Consider the following 16,817-nt stretch of genomic DNA (forward strand, 5'->3'; position numbering starts at 1 on the left):
GCGTCACCCCAACATTCTTAGCTATGGAATATGGATTAAAGGTCTACCGATTATGTACGGGCATGCTCCAGCTTGCTTTGGGGAAACAGAGATTTACACCCAGTGTGACTTTTGCATCCCACCTGTGCATCCCATTAGGGATGTGGGTGGCGCTGTGGATTAAACCACAGAGGGCTTGCTGATCAAAAGGTCAGTGTTTCGAATCCCCATTACGGGATGAGCTCCCGTTGGTTGGTCCCTGCTCCTGCCAGCCTAGCAGTTCGAAAGCACATCAAAGTGCCACATGACCCAGAAGCTGTGCACCGGCTCCCTCGGCCAATAAAGTGTGATGAGCACCGCAACCCCAGAGTCGTCCGCGACTGGATGCAATTGTCAAGGGTCTCTTTACCTTTATGCATCCATTGTGTCCAGATGTTGGCTGCATTCCACCAACGGACTATGAAATCTTATTGATGGAGGTGCTTTGTGCTTCCCTTTCTTCAACGTCCATCTCTTTCCATTTTGTTGTGATGGAGTCCTTCTGCCTCTATAGGATGACTTGGGCTCCGAGATAAGCAGGGAGGACCCTGCTCGTCTTGCCAACAGGCTGAGACCCAAGTGTGGGAAACCTTGCTTTGTTGTACACTTCCCGCAACATGTAATAGACCAGGCATCCCTGACCTGTAGCCCTCCAGAATTTTTGGCCTACAACTCCCATGATCCCTAGCTAACAGGACCAGTGGTCAGGGATGATGGGAATTGTAGTCCAAAACATCTGGAGGGCTGAAGATTGGGGATGCCTGTAATAGAGGGAAGAGCAGCATTGGTGTGATGGTCTGAAGACTGTGGCAATTGTTACTAGTCACTTTTGTGACAATTGCCACTTTTGTGTTTTTTACTGTAGTGACTTTATCTTGAGGTCACCGTGAAAGAAGAAGCCAATCTAAATTTTGCCCAGGGCCTTGAAAGCCAAACAATGAATTTCAGAGGAAAGGCATGGAGGATTGTGGGTGGTAGGAGGACATGCTACTAGCGAGAGGTTGGGCATGTGCTGGTAGGAGGACAATGTCCTTTGCTCTACCTAGGCTTGCAAGCAGCAACAGAGCCATTGGCTGATGATGAAACTGGTTAGTGTGGTGACATTAGAAGTGAGGGAACTTCAGGCCAAATGGCAAAAATGCTTTGGGGTCCAGGGAGGTGAGCCCTCCAGCGGCTGATATCATCAGCTGCATATGTCAGAAAGAGAGTTGTGAATCAGATGTTTCCTCACTGGCTCCTCATTAGCTTATCCATCAGTGCAACCCGTGGAGAAGGCAGAGTCTATATTGGGCATGAATGCAAGGAGTTGCATCACCTTTTCAACCAGTCAAAACACACACACACACACACACACACACACACACACACACTATTTGGTGGGTGGGGTGGATTTTGTCAACTGCTTCATCTTGAAGAGAGACAGTGTGGTGTACTTGGTTAGCATGATGAGCTATGGCCAGGGGAGAGCAGAGTTCGAATCCTCACTCTGCCATGGCACTCACTGGGTGAACTGGGGCCAATCACCATCTCTTAGCCCAACCTATCTTGCAAAGTTGGTTGTGAAGGCTAAATGGGGTTGGAGAGGGCCATATGCATAGCCCCGAGCTCTTTGGACGAAAGGCTGGACAATAATGTAATAAACAATTAATTTTACGAATTGTTTTCTTGGCTGCTCCCATTGGCACCTGCTGCATCCTGTGTACCTTGCTCAGGGCAACCTCAACTTAGCCCCAAACACTTGATGGTGTGGGTGGGGATGGGGGAGAAAATCCATTTATCTTGCATTTACAGGTGATCCTGTTTAATTCACACTTTCCAAAAACAAACAAGTGAACAAACAAACCATGGTCAAAATAAAAAAATTCCTTCCAGTAGCACCTTAAAGACCAACTAAGTTAGTTCTTGGTATGAGCTTTCGTGTGCATGCACACTTCTTCAGATGCAATCTTCTTCAGATGCTATCTGTAACTGAAACAAACCATGGTTAGAGCATGGTGCTGATAATGTCAAGGCTGCATATCCCTGCATTGAAAGGTTTGGATTAGATGATTCTCAGGGTTCTTTCCAACACTACAATTCTACAAGTCAATGACTCTAAACCGAAATCCAGACAACCTTCGAAATTCCCACTTATCTGAATTGTGCAATGTGGTTCTTCAGCTGAGTAATATGTACAAAAACACACATATATGCATATAAAGCATGCATAGAGATGCACCCAATGGTGAAAATAACACACAAACATCCAGTATGTATATTGGGCATTAAAAATTGCATTAAAAATATGTTTATTAGGAGAAATTTGCACTAACTTTGCCAGTGAATTATCGTGTGTGTGTGTGTGTGTGTACACTGATATGGAAATGTGTAGTCTGGAAAAGTTTGGAAACTGCAAAAAACTAAAATGGATGGATATGCCCATCCTAAGCCCTCGCTGGGATCTGCAGCAGAAGCCACATCCCCCTCTCACTCATAATGATCAAGATCCTGGGCTCTTTTGTTGTTATGTCACCAAAGGTGATTGGACAGGTTGAGGCAGAACGTCATTTTCCAGTTAATAACAGCGCTTACGGTACCTCTTGTTTGTGGTGCCCACACACACCAATTAAAAAAACAGTTTCAGACATGTTTTTCCCCAGAGATGGTTGTTGTGGCATGCTGTATGGTGTTTGACGTGCCTAATCGATGAGCTCTCCACAATTTGAAAGCCTGCAGTCTCTGTGTCCTAACACGCACAGAAGTCCGTCTAACGAAAGATATGGCCTTATCTGCTTGCGTCCCTTAACTCCCTCACAAGGCCAGACTTGGACGCACGATCTGTGCAAAGTTCAGACCGTGTCATCTGTGATATCACACAAACAGGAGACTGAGGTTTCCAAGTGTTCTCGTTTCACACCACAGGTTTCTTTGCCATTGAATTCAGCACCTCTCTCCATCTTGGGTGGAGAGGCTATTGGCCACCTAGGGATTCATTTATCTTTCAGGGACGGCAGTGCCGTTTATCTCCTTTCCTTAGAGCATTTGTGTCAGCCTGGACAGCTGAATTGCTTAGAGCACGGTGCTGATAACACCAAGGTTGCATGTTCGATCCTCGTGTGGGACAGTTGCTTATTCACGTGGACTGGATAATAATAATAATAATAATAATAATAATAATAATAATAATAATAATAATAATAATTTTATTTATATCCCGCCCTCCCCGGCCAGAGCCGGGCACAGGGCGGCTAACACCAATAAAATAAAATCACAGTAAAAACATAATAGGGGGAAAAGAGAGGGAGGAAAAAAAACAACCATTTAAAATACAGGTTAAAATGCAATTTAAAATGCAGCCTCATTTTAAAATAGCTGATAAATCAAGACCATAAGGGGAGGGAAACATAAGGATCAGACCGAGCCCAAACCAAAGGCCAGGCAGAACAGTTCTGTCTTGCAGGCTCTGCGGAAAAATGTCAAGTCCCACAGGGCCCTAGTCTCTTGTGACAGAGCGTTCCACCACATCGGGGCCAGTGCTGAAAAGGCTCTGCCCCTAGTTGAAACCAATCTAACCTCCTTGAGGCTCGGGACCTTCAAAGTATTGTTATTTGTGGACCTTAAGGTCCTCCGCGGGGCATACCAGGAGAGGCGGTCCCGTAGGTACATGGACCCTAGGCAGCATAAGGCTTTAAAGGTCAAAACCAGCACCTTAAACCTGACCCTGTACTCCACCGGGAGCCAGTGCAGTTGGTAAAGCACTGGATGAATGTGATCCCATGGCAAGGAGCCCTTAAGGAGCCTCACCACGGCAGTCTGCACCCGCTGGAGTTTCTGGGTCAGCTTCAAGGCCAGCCCCGCATATGGATGATCCTCAGGGTCCATTCTGACTGCAACAATTCTATGATTCTCTGCTCCTCAGCCAAAAAGGCTCCCAGAGCAGCTTACATACAATCAAAACACGACCATCCCTACCCGCAGACTTACAATCGAAAAGAACAACAAAAGATACACATGGGAAAAGGGAAGAGGAAAGCAGGCAAGTGTATTATGGGTGTGCAGGAGACCCAAGGCATCCATCCCTAATTCAGATATTTAACTTCCAGAGACTCTGGAGTGGCAGCCAAAATCTGAAGGTTTGAAAAACTCTCTTTGAAATATTTCTTTTAAGGTATCCCCGAAAATGGATCCCCGACACTTAAAAAAACAAACAAACTAGGACTTGTGTAATGAAATCAGAGCTGGCTGTAGTATAAAGGTATTATAGGAGTGTGGGTCTGTGTGCATGCCATACATTTGAGACGCCTTTCCCCTGCTCTTGTCCTTCCCAAGAACCATGGGAACTGAGCTGCCATTCTCAGCACCCTGAAGAAGTTCCCAGTTCCCAGAATTCTTTTAACATGTACTTTAAATGGGCGGCATGTGTGCAGGTGGGGATAAATTACAAGATCAGAAAGAGGGAAAGGAGGAAAGAGAGCATGGAAGGGGAAAGAAAGAAAGAAAGAAAGAGCAGAAGAAAGTTTAGTCATATTGATCTGCTTGGATTGCTGAAAATGTCATGTGATCCAAACAAAATCCCTGACAAAATTCTGACATGGTTAATTCCTATGGGAGTGCTGTGCCAGACACGAGCAGGGGTACAGGATGGTTAAAATTATTATTTTTTTATTTATTAAATTTTTATACCTACCTTCATCCTAGGATCACAGGGCAGTTTACAATATGAAAACACAAAAATACATAACATAGTAAAAAAACAAAACCAATAATCCTCAGCCCCTAGTTAGCATGTGGGCCCTTATGTACACAAGAAGCCTTTGCTCAGGTGAGATAACAGTTTGTCCAAATGGCATTATGAATGTATTTCAGTCTCTACTCCTTTAATTCTGAACGTGAGAGTATGTTCAGCGCACCTGGCCAAGGTAGAAAACCCCACCCTGACATTTCCTAGGTATGCTTCATGCATTTCCCTTTACAGGACAATTACTGCCACCTTGTGGCTCTTCCTAGACTGTTTCCAATAACATACCCAACTTTCACTCATGAATGAGATTACGACAGAGTACGTTCTTTAGACATCACGGTAGTGAGGGGCATCTAAAGGCATTAATCTGTAACCTGGGTTGTGGCATGCAATCTCATCGCTCCAGGTACCTATGGAGCAAGCTTTCCTTTCTCTCTGGAAGTTCTTCAGTTCACATGATCTGGTGGCTATGTGTTAACCTGTTTGTGTTAATAAATACGTTCTTAGTGATACACACTTGTGACCTGTTAGTCAATGTGATATAGTATTGTCCCCAGTGGAATCACACTAGTTTATTGAGGTGTTGGTTGGCACCTGCCTGTTGCAGGAGACAATGGAGAAGTGTGCCTTTGAGGGCGAAGTCAAACTGTTGGAGAGTTACAGCGCCTGCTGTGGCTGTAGAGACTGGATACGGAAGAGACATGTTTCGTTGCAGCTGGGGCAGTTGGAGGCAGTGCCGGATTTACATATAAGCTAAACAAGCTATAGCTTAGGGCCCCACTCTCTTGCCCCCCCCCAAAAAAAATTAAAGGAGAAAAACAACTGGATGTACATTTCCAAAATATAAGATAAAAAACAAATAAAATAAAACCTACATACAGCTACAGTGTTTTGTGCTGTGTAGGCTCCTATGATGTAAGTAATGGGCCCTACCTGCTAGCCTGCTCCCTAAAATATCACTGGTTTGCTCATTCCCATATATAGGGGGCCTACATTCTGCATGGACTGGTTGCATGGAAATATGTAGCATGCACGGCTGCAGACTGCAGTGCAGCACAGTTGAATGTAGCTCAAGCTGTTGTACCTGTTATCTAATATTAAAGAGTGCTTGTAGACTGATGATCAGGCAGTATAGACTAAGAGTATGAGCAGGGCCGTCTTAAGCATATGCAGTGCCGGGGTGCAGAGATCCGTCCTGTGGTCCCACCCACCCCCGAGTTGCCCAGAGTTGTCTGCCTTTTTTTTAGGAAGCTGACAGCACGCTTATCTCTGCTCAGGAAAATAAAACAGGAAACATACGGAGCCCAGCGCAACAAACCAGCCCGAGGCGTTGGCATTAGTGACTGAGTGAAGCCCGGTGCCTCATGGTGTAAGCCTCTCCACAGCCCTACACCAATCCCAGGCGCACAGGAGGACGGAGACGGCCGGCTGCCTCAGCACTTCGCTGGCTCACTCGCCCCCGAACTCGCGGGGCAGAGCCGCCCGCAGCAGAAGAGCCTGCCGCAGCGCTCTGACGGACAGACGGGCTCTTCCCTGGACTCCAACTCTTGGGCCCTGGACTCTCAGCCTGGCGCCCCTGAGAGCCCGACGCCCGGGTGCCCCGCACCCCTGGTGCCTATGGTTAAGATGGCCCTGTGTATGAGCATATATTCAACACACAAAACAGTGACAATTTGTTGTTGACAAAGGACAGCAGGGCATATAAAGGGCCCCATTACCTTCAGTAGCTTAGGACCTCATCAAACCTAAATCAAGCCTTTGTTGGAGGTGTGTGGTATTGCTGGTGAAGATGCACCATGGCCTTTCTTCTCTCTGCGTTCCTCTCAGCAGTCATTCCTCCTCTGGTCACGGCTATGGATGCACAACCTGTCTGTCTGTCTCCAGGCAGTCTGCAATGGATTATCTGCAATTCTCTCCAGGTTGCCTGCAATGGATTCCCACAGAACGAAGTTAACACCACCAGCCTTCATGCATCATTTGCAGACATCTTTGTAACGCTGAGTTGGTTGGCCAATGGGCCTGGTGCCTGAAGCCAGCTCTCAGTAGAGCATGTTCTTGGGGATTCTGCCACCTTCCATTCCATGGAACTGACCAAGCCAGCGTGGGGGAAACTCTTGGTTATAGATTATGCTTGGGATGGGTGAGTAACACTTGGCATTCACCTTACGAATGTAACTGCTACTGGATAGCAACACATTACAAAAGCGAAATGGCTATGAATTCTGCTGAGTGCTGAACTGCCGCCGAACATAATAACTCATAACGATGACGACAGTGAGTCTGTTCTATTGTTTTTCTCATTTGCAGCATCTGCGGCAAACACTCGGAATGCAATGCAGAGTATGAATGGCTGCTTCTGTTGCTGTTATGGCTGCCATTATATTTCAAGGCAGGTTGGTTATTGATGACCGGGGAAAGAGAACAGTTGGTAGGTTCTGTAATGGACACCACCTGCCCTGTAGGAAGGAAGAAGGGAGGATGGGGTGGTAGTGGGGGAGAAGACAGTATCAGGGCCTGTTCACACAATGTCTCCAGAGCTGCTTCCAGAAAGTAGATATGGAAGGCAATTGTTTGGCACTGTCCTGCAGTGCTCTACAAGGTTCCATCTCATTTCCCATCCTCTTTAACATCTATATGAAACTGCTGGAAGCTGTCATCAGGCAACATGAAGTAGACGACACCCAGCTCTATCTCTCTGTTCCATCTGAATTGGAAGAGGTGGCGGAGATATTACAGTAAATCAGTTTCTTGGAGGTGGTGATAGCCTGGAATCCTGAAAAGATAAGAGATGTTAACATGTCCTGTGTTCTCAAGTACAGGAGATGGGGAGATGGCCTCTTCTGGGCTGAGCTGGCTCACAGCCTATGGATGCAAGGCTCAAGTGCTCTTGGTGGCTAGGAATGCCCTTTTCCAGCTCTGGCTGGTTTGCTGGCTATGACCCCTTTTGGCCAGAAATGACTTGGCCATAGTATTCCATGCTCTGCTAACTTCCTGACTGGATTATTGCAATGCGCTCTACACAGGGCACCCTTGAAGGAGACCTGGAAACTTCCATTGGTCCAAAAGGCAGCACCCAGATTACTGGCTTGGGTTCCATTTAGATCTCATATTATCCCTGTTTTAAAACAGATGCATCGCTTGCTAGTTTGTTCCCAGTTTGAAGTTCACAAACATAACAGCAGAGGTGGCAACTGCTGTCTTTTTGACTTCAAGGCCACATCCTTGTAGGAGTTGTTGTCGTCGCTGTCAGCTGCTCAGTAGTTCTCGTGGTTGGTACTCATATTAGAGATTCAGGCCCCAAATGTCTGAAAGATACAGGCCCTCTTGGGAGTTAAGATGAGCAGAGGGAACCTTCCTGGTAGTTCTGCTGCCCACAGAAAGTTGGGGGCGGCGGTGGCGGCCCAATAGACCAGAGGGAATTCTCTGTGACATCCACTAAGTTGTGGAATCCCAACCCCCATAGATGTGTGTCTAGCATCTTTATTATACATTTTTCAGTGGATGTTGAAGATGCACCTCTCTTTACCCAGGCCTTTGACACCTGAGATGCATATTTTAAAGACCAATTGCAATTGTAAGTTGCTTTTCATTGTTTTTAACATTGTATTTTAAGTTGTTGTAACCTGCCCAGGCTGTGTGTGTGTAATGAATGAAAGCACTATTACTAATCATAATACCACATCTGGATGCAGATGTAGTCTGGTCCCCTCACCATCCATTCACTGTATGAACCTGCAATACAACATGAGTGAAAGTAATCCATTAACCTTGATTGGGTAAGCTCAAATCACCACTGACCTAGTGATTTAAATCTATATGCTGCTCAACCCTCTAAAACAAAGGATCCAAAAACAATTCTTGGAAATCTGGGTGAGGTTGAAAGATGCACATGAAGATAAAGCCAAATCAAACTTCACATCAGGCATGTATGCAGATTTTAGTATCTAGGACTGAAAAATAGAGAGTTGACACTGAAAAGGGCACTTCATAGTTTTTAGCAAGACATGTTTTCTTTACTGGTGGCTGTTCTCAGCTCCACAGTTCTCTCCCTCTTGAACTTCCTTAAAGCCTGAAGATCTTCCCACAGCGAGGCAGATTTCTCTATCTAGGTAAGCTTTTAAGGAAACTGGGAATGAGAAGGGTGTGACTGGAGAAAGGTTGTTTGCAGTACATACAACTCCTCATTTGTGAAGGGGTTGCATTCTGGGTCATCGCCTGTGTCAGTGGGGTGTGCGTAAGCCCACACCACCCCATTCTGTCCCCTTCTAGGGCCAAAAATGGCGCACACGGGGGCAGTTGTGCCCCAATTGAATGTGTGCAAAATGGTTCCCACCTGTGAGGGTAGAGTATTAGGGGAGAGAGTAGTCCCTCTGGTGGGGGACACATCGGGCTCCTTCTGGGATAGCTTGTCCACCTTTGGTCCCACCCTGCACTCAGCTCTCACCTGTGGCTCCTAGATGTCAGCATGTGACCAGTGGCCACACCCTGGGAATGGCTTTGACTGGCCAACTAAACCAGTGGGGTAGCTGATGAGTCTCAAAGCCTTGGTGAGTTAGGGACTTTTCCCTACATTTGAAGACAGGCTTTGACAGATTGAGCAGACAAGACCAATAATGGGTCCATCAGTCAATAAGGAGGTCTCTGCATGTGCTGTAGATGGAAGTGAAGGGCTGATGGGGCACATCAACCTAGGATGGTAGCCCCTCTAGGAGAAGATCCTAAACCTCCACTGCCTTGTGGGACATCTTCAGGAGAAAAAAAGTCCAAGGAGGAAACCCTACACAAATCCAAAGTGGAGTCCCTAAGATAGCTGGATGGTGTTTCATAAGCCTCCTTCCAGCAATTCTTGCAGTCAAGCTGGTACCAAATGTATTGCTCTGCTTTCCTTTGGATCACCTCAGCGAGTGTGAAAGGGAGGTCTTGTTGTCTGGGCCGCCCAGGACCTCCACACACACTGCTGAGGCTTGCACCACACAAAGGTCACTTTGGTGCTGTTAGCACAGCGGTTTGAGTTCACGCCTGGAGGCACACATTGTCTCCCGAGACAGACGAACAACAACAACAACAACATGGTTTTTCTAATGGCTATTTTTATGTACAATACTCCTGTTCCATAAAGGATGTCACCTGCCCTAACCCTAATCCCAAGTAGTTTGGGACAGTGCTGGTTGACTGGGGAGATAGACAATGCTTTTATGTGTGTGTGTGTGTGCCCCCAGATCTCTGGTGCCTCCTGATTTTAGGTAGCTGCTGCAGACTGCCCAAAAGGACATGTTTGATGGAGACCAGTTCACTATGTAGAAGGTTGTAAGAAGACAGCCCTCTGTTTGAAGGAGTTTTCTGTTTGAAGGGCAGTCTGGTCCAAGTCCTGTTTAAAGGTGATGGTCAGGATTCAACCATATGGGAGACAGTGGATCTACTGGTGCAACTGTACAAGCTCAACCTTGCTGCTGCTTTGCCCCAGCCTCGTCCATGTAAAATAACAATAACACTGGAGTCTGGAAGTGACTCCATGACTTTGCCCCACCACGCTCACTGCTGGGATTGGGCATGCTCAGAGCATGGACTGCTATCTAACTGTTGGAGGGAGATGGTGAAAAACTGGAGCTGGGGCTGAAATGGAATGACTGGACTCCTACACTGCAACATTCTGTTGCAGGGCCTCCCTTTTCTCATTCACCTCCTGTACTAGATTTCCAAGTGAATTTTTATACAAAAAGCGTTTAATATTTAACTCCAAGAAGGAGCATTTACTACGCTACTCAAAGCAAGCAACCCTCTTGGCATATTTGCTTTCGACGTTTTGTATTTATTTATCGAAAAGAGCTTTCTTTTAACAGTTTGGTAAACATAATGAGTACCGGAGGGGAGGGGAGGAAAGAGGACTAGCAAAAGCTATTTAAGTCAGCGCTGCTATTCTTTTGTCTGTTCGTCCTGCCGTTCCAGCTATACTACTTAATCAAAAGCACAATGGTTTCTGAGCATGTATGAATTTCCTAAGTGTTAATAATAATAATAGTAATAATTTATTATTTGTACCCTGCCCATCTGGTAAGGGGGCAACAAGAAGAAGAAGCAAAAATTGGGGGGGGGGAGAGGAATTATGGTACATACTATATTTGCATCATTTTCAGTTTGCCCCCTCTCGATTAATGTCTACTGTATGTTTCAACTTGCTGCTATGTCGGCCTGCCCTCCCCCCTTCACCACTTCGTAGTAAACTCTTGTCCCATAGCCAGTACATTAAGTTCTTGGTTAGATCCATGACGTCAAATGGTATCTGGCTCTCAGCCATGGAATGGTGCTGGGAAGGAATGCATGAATGAACTGGGTTCTCAGTTCACATGGTTCGTTCTCTCTCTCTCTCTCTCTCTCTGTGTTATAAGGCAGAGAATCTCCGTCTTTTAAACATTTAGCCATTCGGTGGGGGGGAGAGGGGTTGGAATGGTGCCCTGTGGCATATGCACTCCAAGCAGAAATCACACAAGAAAGTTTTCCTTCTCTTGAAAGATGTGAACGAAGAGATGTCACTCCAAACTAGCGTTTCGACAGAGGAAAATGCAAATCAATGATGCAACTCATGCTAGAACAAGTTTTTTTTTTAAGGCTGTTTTTAAAAAAATGAACTTCAATCATCCCCAAGTCTAGTTACAGCTCAAGACATAGGGATTTATTTTATTTGGGGGAGGGGGGTTAGGGAAAGAGGAAAAAAAGAAAATTGACAGAGGACTGAAGACTTCAATAATTTATAAACGGAGTGGCAAGAATAAACAGAAGCTAATATTTCTGCAAACATGGAATTGCTGCAGTTCCATGGGAGATGAACAGGGAGTAAGCTGCACTGAGTTCAGTGGGACTTACTTCATGCCCTCCAACATTTCTCCGATGAAAATAAGGACGTCCCATTCCGTCATGATAATTTTACTATTTATACCCCACACATCTTATTGGGTTGCCCTAGCCACTCTGGGCAGCTTCCAACATATATAAAAACATAATAAATTATTAAACATAAAAAACCTTGCCTATGAAGGATTGCCTTCAGACAGCTCCAGAGTTGGATAACTCCAAAGCCTCCAACATTTCTCCAATGAAAACAGGGACATCCTAAGGAAAAGTGGGACATTCCAGGATAAAATCAGAAAACCGGGATGGCTTCTCTAAATCAGGGATGTCCCTAGAAAATAGGGACCCTTGGAGGGTCTGTTAAAGGTAAAGGTAAAGGGACCCCTGAACATTAGGTCCAGTCGTGGCCGACTCTGGGGTTGCGGCACTCATCTCGCTTTATTGGCCAAGGGAGCCGGCGTACAGCTTCTGGATCATGTGGCCAGCATGACTAAGCCACTTCTGGCGAACCAGAGCAGTGCATGGAAATTCCGTTTATCTTCCCGTCAGAGCAGTCCCTATTTATCTACTTGCACTTTGACGTGCTTTCAAACTGCTAGGTTGGCAGGAGCAGGGACCGAGCAACGGGAGCTCACCCCATCGTAGGGATTCGAACCGCCGACCTTCTGATCAGCAAGCCCTAGGCTCTGTGGTTTAACCCACAGCACCACCCGCATCTGTTACATTACAGTAAACATGTTTAGCATTGCATTGCACAGCTTGGAGAATCCATCCAACGTGTGACGCGGCAGCTAAAAAAGCCAATGCAATTCTGGGCTGCATCAATAGGAGTATAGCATCTAGATCAAGGGAAGTAATAGTGCCACTGTATTCTGCTCTGGTCAGACCTCACCTGGAGTACTGTGTCCAGTTCTGGGCACCACAGTTCAAGAAGGACACTGACAAACTGGAACGTGTCCAGAGGAGGGCAACCAAAATCGTCAAAGGCCTGGAAACGATGCCTTATGAGGAACGGCTAAGGGAGCTGGGCATGTTTAGCCTGGAGAAGAGGAGGTTAAGGGGTGATATGATAGCCGTGTTCAAATATATAAAAGGATGTCACATAGAGGAGGGAGAAAGGTTGTTTTCTGCTGCTCCAGAGAAGCAGACACAGAGCAATGGATCCAAACTACAAGAAAGAAGATTCCACCTAAACATTAGGAAGAACATCCTGACAGTAAGAGCTGTTTGACAGTGGAATTTGCTGCCAAGGAGTGTGGTGGTGTCTCCTTCTTTGGAGGTCTTTAAGCAGAGGCTTGACACCCATATGTCAGAAGTGCTCTGATGGTGTTTCCTGCTTGGCAGGGGGTTGGACTCGATGGCCCTTGTGGTCTATTCCAACTCTTCTATGATTCTATCCAGTTGGTGTGGATGTTCAAAATGAGCAGAAAATGAAGTCTTTCTGCATGCAACAGAAAATTTGTGGCAATTATCAAATTGTGAAGCTCAGTTTAAAGATGATGCTTGGCATGCTGTCGTGTAGTCATCGCTGCCAATACTGTTGCAGCAAGTGGGCGATGCATTCCTTGGTGGCCGGATCTGCTATTCTAATGGATCTTGCCACCCGAGACAGTTGCTTCACCTTGCCTCATGTGTGGGCTGGTCCCAATTTTTGCATTTGGTAACATATTAAATCAGGCCACAGCATGTTTAGCAATAGCATCGTCAGAGGCCTGTAGTGAACTAGTTTATATGGTCACATGGAACTCACCCAAAATTATACTTAAAGTAGGCCATCATTTTAAAATGATGATCCAGTGAAGGTTACTAGTTATAAAAGCTAAAATAATAAAAATAAACACATTATTGATATTTAGACGTAATCTAGCTCTGATTGCCAGATGGTGAGGACGAGGAGTAGGGAATAATTATCTGCATCAGGACTTGCTGGTGAATATCTTAGTTATTTGGCTGTCCACTGTCGGAGGCAGCATGCTGGATTAGAATGGACCTTTTCTCCGTCCTTTTCTTAATGAAAGCAGTGTTCAAATACACAAGTTCACACTTATCCAAACTTCACAATGCAAACAGTGTTTGCAAAAAATGCATATATTGTGCCCAACATGAAGATATTAGTGAAAACAATACACAAAACGCATTACATTGAGGAAAACTGCTTGCAAAAATGTGTACATTATTCAAGACTGCATACAACATTGTGTTTGCTGGGAGAAATAAGCACAAAGATGCATATGAATATTCACGAGAATTAAAAAATAAAAATAATCGCAGATTGCTGCAACATGTGGCGAACTGAATTTAAGATTGGAAAAACGAAAAATGGAGAGACCCCCAAACTGATAGATTCTTTCATCCGAAGCTGTGACTATTGGTCATGCTGGCTGGGGCTGGTGGGAGCTGGATTCCAACAGTGTCTTAGAGAGGAGAGAGGAAATTTAACCACTGCCCTTTCCTGAACCTGCAGCAGGGACTAAAAGTTCAGTCTCCGATTTACCTTATTTCACCTGCTAGGGGATTAAAACGTGGTTCAGGCCAGGTGATTGGGCTGGGTTGTGGGGGACATTCTAGGATAAATTGTTCTCTCCGCTGCTACCCTGAGTGTGATTCATAGACAGCGTTTGCTGCTTAAAACCTAAGATGACCTGGCATTGACATGCAGGAAACAGAGCAGTTGGGTTCTCTCATTAAACTAGCTTTCACAGAAGCTGGAGAAGAAACTGCTAGAAAACAAGAAAATATACTTTATCTCCGACTCTCTTTTAAGATAAATAACAAAGGCGCTGACTGACCAGTTCTGAAAATTCATCAGTCAAGGGTGGCTTGGTTTTTTGTTCTTTGTTTTTAAAAGAAGGCCTTTTATTCATTTACGTAAATGGCTCTGATTTCATTTGATGGAGGGCAGTATAAAAACAGGCACAAGCCACACACCCCTCCCCAGGCCACATGCACCACTGTAAGATGTGTGGAGAGGATAGTGTCCAAAGTACTTCATTCAGAACAAATTCAAACACACCTTGTTGTTGTTGTTTAGTTGTTTAGTTGTGTCCGACTCTTCATGACCCCATGGACCAGAGCACTCCTGTCTTCCACTGCCTCCCGCAGTTTGGTCAAATTCATGCTGGTAGCTTCAAGAACACTGTCCAAGCTTCTCGTCCTCTATCGTCCCCTTCTCCTTGTGCCCTCAATCTTTCCCAGCATCAGTTTCTTTTCCAGGGAGCCTTCTCTTCTCACGAGGTGGCCAAAGTATTGGAGCCTCAGCTTCAGGATCTGTCCTTCCAGTGAGCACTCAGGGCTGATTTCCTTCAGAATGGATAGGTTTGATCTTCTTGCAGTCCATGGGACTCTCAAGAGTCTCCTCCAGCACCATAATTCAGAAGCATCAATTCTTCGGCGATCAGCCTTCTTTATGGTCCAGCTCTCACTTCCATACATCACTACTGGGAAAACCATGGCTTTAACTATACGGACCTTTGTTGGCAAGGTGATGTCTCTGCTTTTTAAGATGTCTCTGCTTTTTAAAAAAATCACCTTAGGGATAGTGAAACCATGGAGTTAGGAGTCAGTGATGGCCACCAACTTGGATGGCTTTAAAAGAGAAAAGCACTTTTGCTTTGCTGGAATGTGTCCTTGAGTTAGGATAATGCTTCTGTTTTTCCTGAATGAAGATATGCCTGTGTGGGATTGTGGGTAGAGAAATTTGACTGCAGGCAGCTGTACAATGGGAAGAGACCCATATGAGGAAATGGTCCTGTTTGATATAAGGCAGTTTCATCGATACATCCATAAAACAGACAACTCTCCCCACTTGGGGGCCTTGCTATTTCAGGGCCATTTGTCTATGGAGATAACTCTGGCACAGTGGAACAAGACCTGTGGTTTCAGGGCCGGGGTACCAGAGCTTTCAAGCCTTCTCTTAGAACAGCTGACCAAAGGAAAGAAGAGATTTGGGTTGCCAATCTGCAAAGCTAAGCAAGAAATGTGTCATGGGAGTTTTCATTGCATTGGCATGTTTTCTTTTAGCCCATGCCAGACATTTAAATATGTAGAGTGGGAAGAAGATAATGGACAGAAATTAAGCGGACCTCCCTAAAGGTCCCTCTGTTGTGCTGTGTTTTGTTTTTGTGTGGGCAAAGGTTCAGAGAGGCTCTTGGTTCAGCTTCAGCCACTTTGCTTGTTTCTAAGTGAAACCAGCTGCGGACATGATCCAATGTACATAGCCTCCAGCGCTGCAAAACATTTGCATGAAAAGGTCTTTTTCTTTGCCTTATTTACTGCCTTGAAGCAAAAAAGAAAAAAAGAAAAAATAGGGTAAAATGTCAAAATTCTGTTCCAGAACAAATTGCGCATCTCCACCTACTCTTGGCTAAGCTGATTGTCCTTCACCTTTTTGTGGGGAAAATCTGGATGAAAATGGGAAGATAATGGGTACAACCAAGAACAGTGGAACTGCTTCTCTCTCTCTCTCTCTCTCTCTCTCTCTCTCTCTCTCTCTCTGTATGTGTGTGTGTGAGAGAGAGAGAGAGAAGGGTGTGATTTTATTAAAGGCAAAATGTGTTGTGTGTTTGTGACACACAAGTGAGCAAAGTTCCTTATTATTGGTATATGGAGAAATACAACAAAAACATATGAATGAACAGCCGTAGCAATTTCACATAGCCAATGAGCTAACCTAAATAGTATTGGTCCAAGCACCACTCAAACAGCAAAACTACCATAAGTTTGAAGGTGACGCGGAAACTACAACTAATCCAGAATGCGGCAGCTAGACTAGTGACTGGGAGCGGGTGCCTAGACCATATAACACTGGTCCTGACCTACATTGGCTCCCAGTACGTTTCCGAGCACAATTCAAAGTGTTGGTGCTGACCTTTAAAGCACTAAACAGCCTCGGTCCAGTATATCTGAAGGAGCGTCTCCACCCCCATCATTCTGCCCAGACACTGAGGTCCAGCACCGAGGGCCTTCTGGTGGTTCTCTCACTGAGAGAAGTGAGGTTACAGAGAACCAGGCAGAGGGCCTTCTCGGTGGTGGTGCCTGCCCTGTGGAACATCCTCCCTACAGATGTCAAGGAAATAAACAACTATCTGACTTTTAGAAGACATCTGAAGGCAGCCCTGTTTAGGGAAGTTTTTAATGTTTGATGTTGTTGCTTTTTTATTATTGTTATTGGTGTTCTGTTGGGAGCCGCCCAGAGTGGCTGGGGAAACCCAGGCAGATGGGCGGGTATAAATAA

At 45.5% G+C, this 16,817-nt stretch overlaps 1 long non-coding RNA gene across 1 annotated transcript in view; it reads left to right on the top strand.

The window, feature by feature from the left end:
• Positions 1-6,389: 6,389 nt before the first annotated feature.
• Positions 6,390-16,817, top strand: part of LOC310709149 — a 54,972-nt gene continuing 44,544 nt past the window's right edge. The window contains exons 1-2 of the long non-coding RNA XR_014527358.1: positions 6,390-6,878; positions 8,237-8,312. This is a non-coding gene — a long non-coding RNA (uncharacterized lncRNA). The remainder of the gene's footprint in view (positions 6,879-8,236; positions 8,313-16,817) is intronic.

This window comes from Podarcis liolepis (assembly GCF_965112155.1).
Source record: "Podarcis liolepis genome assembly, chromosome: 6".
Taxonomy (NCBI): Eukaryota; Metazoa; Chordata; class Lepidosauria; order Squamata; family Lacertidae; genus Podarcis; species Podarcis liolepis.